Genomic DNA, 3,917 nt, shown 5'->3' with positions numbered 1-3,917 from the left:
ATTCATAACAAGTCGGAACCTAGCCTACCTTGTTTGGGAGAGAGACACGCTCCATTCCACTCTAGAACACAACATAGGTTTTCATGCTTATCCTTTTTGTGTGTTCTTCATCTTTCCATAGCTACTCTCATGCTTAGCTCTTAGTTTTCATGCTTATCTTTTTAAGAGATTTTATTTAGGTTGATTTTGGAACTCTCTTGAGTTATCATGCTTATCTTGTTTAGAGAGTTGGCTCGTTGCACTAAGTTGCGTGTCTTGTATGAGTAGGTAATTAAGATTACTATTTAAGTTTAGTAGTAACCTGCAATAGTTTTGAGGTATTGATTTGAGTAATGTTTGGACTATTGGTGCCAAGAGCTTGAGCCTATTAGTGATAGATGTCGTATTTTTGGAAATCCGTGTGTTTTTCAAAAACTAAAAATTAGTTGAGAACTCTAGCTAGTAAATTGATCGCTAACCTCTAGAGGGGTTGGAATATATAGAGTACCCTCACGTTACTATGAGTCGAGGATGCGCAAGGATAACCAAACCCCCAAACACTCCTCCTTGGGGTACTTGTCTCTTTGTGAATGTCCTAACTAGATAGAGAGTTACCGATAATAAGTGTATGAGTTCTTGGGACTAATGTGAGTATTCGATTGTTGCATTGCCCTTTCTCACATTGAGAGTTGGTGCAAACTCCGCCGGTGCATCCAAACCCATGACATGATACGCTATGCCATACATAAGCCTCATTATATCTTTCCTCAAAACAACCACCACACCTACCTATTAAGGCATTTCCATACCCTTTCCGAGATACATTGCCATGCAACATCCACCATTTCATGACTTGATCTTCAGGTCATACATGCTTTTGCTTGATCGTAGAGCCACATGATAGTTGGGCCTTACGCCAATTATTGCTACATGCGCGCTAGTATCATTGCATATCCTGCTACACTTGCAGAGGCATACATTTGCATACATCATGATAGTTTTCATTTGTCTTTATGTTGAGTACTTCTTATAAAGTGTGATGATCTTCTTTTTATTCATGTAGAACATAGAGTGTTGCCCTTAAGTGAGGAAAAGATCCCAAAGAGGACAAAACAAAAGATCCCAAAGAGGACAAATGAGAGATAAAAAGAGAGAGCTAAAGATGCCACAAAATAAAAAAATAAAAAAGAGAAAAATAAAATAAAAATAAAAAGAGAGAAGGGGGCAACACTACTATTCCTTTGAAAGATCCACACTCGTACTCCATTGCTATATTTGTACTACATAGAGATTATCATTCATGCATAACTATGTGGGGACCCTTACACTATAGAACTTGGTTTGCATATTCCAATGATGAGCCTCCTCAAATGAGCTCTAGGTATTCATGAGCAAACAAGTTGGATGCACCCCCACTAGTTCCATCTGAGAGCTTGCCTTAGCTCATATGTTCATGTGTTACATGACTATACCTACTCCTCACATCATATTTATCATTTGGCTTTCTCTCGCCTATGGTTGTCCTCATTGATGTGAGCCTTTCACACTCTTTTTGTCTTCCTTCCCCATCATTATTCTATTTGCCATCCTAAGTGCCAACATATCTTGCTTACGCTCATCCATTGCATGAGTGCTCAAAGTCTAAAGGGAGAGGGTCATTTTGACTTGTGCCTGACTAGTGGTCTGGGGATGAGTCAAAATAAGATTCCGAAGGAGACCAAGTGTGAAATTTTAGTAGATTGAGTTCTCAATTAAAAAATATTTTATGATCTCAACCCATCTCCCACTTCTTGCACGCAAACACCATTTGGATACATTCCAGTCACAGACAGCGAGAGCTCTTGCAACTTTATGTTCTTACTTTGCTAAATTCAATACTAGATATAAACTCTTGCTTGTTAGTGTCTTGACTTGAATTGCATATCTTACTTGCTTTACTTTGAAGTTCTTATATCTGTGTTAGCATGTCACCACAAAAATTATTGTGTTATCATTTATCTACTTGAGGACGAGCAGAAATTAAGCTTGGGGATGTTGATACGTCCCAAACGTATCTATAATTTCTGCTTATTCCATGATCTTTTGGGTGATATTGTTATATGTTCTGCTACACTTTTATATCATTTTACACATATTTGGACTAACCTACTAACTAAGTGCACCCAGTGCCAGTTTCTGTCTGCTGATGTCTATTTTGGAGGGGCTTTTACCAAATTTTCCGAAGCCGGAAAAATTCCAGGAAAAATATATAAAATATATGCATAACAAAAGCTTCGAGATCACCGAAGATGGGCCACAAGGGGCCCATGGGCCGCCCACGCGACCTGCTGGCGGCGCCTACCCCCTCGCCACGCCAGGAGGCCGCCTGGGTGGGCCCCACCTCCTCCGGTGCCCTCTTTTGGCCTATATTTAGTCCTCCGAGAGGAATCCCTTCCACAACTTACAGAATCGCGAATTTCTCCATCGATCCGCCGTCGAAGCGCTTCCGAGATCGGGAGCGTCAGGAGACCTCTTCCCGGCACCCTGCCGGAGGGAGGATTGACCTCCGGGAGCTTCTCCACCACCATGGACGCTTCCCGGACGTGCCGTGAGTAGTCCCCCTTGGACCATGGGTCCATGACCAGTAGCTATGTGATGTCTTCTCTCCAATGTTGTGCTTCAATGGTTAGTCCTTATGAGCTGCCCTACATGATCAAGGCATCTATGTAATTCTCTTGCTATTGCTATGCTCGGTTTGTTGGGATCCGATGGATTATGAGATTATGTTCAGATTGTTAAATTTATATATTTGATTATCCTTTTATATTATGTTGCTTAGTGATTCATGCATGTTCTCCGTTGCTATTTATTGCTTTGGCCGAGTAGTAGATTGTAACTCAAAAGAGAGCATTATGCATGATTGTGGGTTCATGCCCCTCAATGTCTAGCTTGAGTGACAGAAACATGAGACTAGGGGATGTGTTGTTGCCACCAGGGAGAAAACAACGGTGCCTGTGACCACGGTTACAAGGATTGTTTACCTTACGCATAGTTCGTTAATGCAGTTGTCCGTTGCTTTGAGTTTACACTTTGGGTGGGGCTCGCAACTTAATACCGGAGAGATGTTCTGGATAGATATCTCAAGGTGGATGATTAGTAAGTAGATGTTGATGAATAAACGGTCTACTTGTCTTGGCGTACTGCCCATTACTATTGAACCTCTAACTATCAAGTAGCATAATTAGCATTGCGGTGTGTTCATAATTCTGTCGATTGTCCAACTATGATTTGTTTACCCAAGCATAGTTGTTTATCGTCTTTTGGGAGAGAACATCATGTGACTCCGGTCCATATCACCATCATTTTTTACACCTCCATCATTTACCGCTTTCATTTACCTTTTAGTTGCAATCACTATTACCTTGTCGCTTGTGTTTTGATCCTTTGCAAACTACAAGGCCGGAGAGATTGACAAGCTCTCTGTACTCGTTGGGAGCAAAGTTATTTGTTGTGTGTGCAGGTCCACGTCTTCTGCTGACCAGGACAGAGACACCTACTTGTTGATCCTAGGAGTTCTCCTGGTTCGATAAACCTTACAGTTCCCGTGTGAGGGAAAAGTTGTTGCTGACTACATCTCAACCTTCCACTTGGGGTAACCAACAGGGTGCGAGAAGTATATACATCATGTCGTCATCAATACCTTGGTTCTCAACAAACTAAGGGAAATACTTATCTTCCTTGCCGCATCACCCTTTCCACTTCAAGGGAAAACCAACGCAAGCTCAAGAGGTATCACCTATCTACACTCGCCCCTCGAGCAACCACTTGTTGTTCTGTAGGGTGCAAGTGAGTCGGGACCATCCATGCAATACCATCCCCATGAAGGGCATGGCGGCAGGTGGGCCCTCAATCGGGCTAGGAGCTTGGATGTCTCGACCTCTGGGCTCTATATGCCTAGA

Source organism: Hordeum vulgare, chromosome 1H (assembly GCF_904849725.1).
Source record: "Hordeum vulgare subsp. vulgare chromosome 1H, MorexV3_pseudomolecules_assembly, whole genome shotgun sequence".
Classification (NCBI taxonomy): Eukaryota; Viridiplantae; Streptophyta; class Magnoliopsida; order Poales; family Poaceae; genus Hordeum; species Hordeum vulgare.
The sequence above is the reverse complement of the archived record's forward strand: the minus strand, read 5'-3'. Positions refer to the sequence as shown.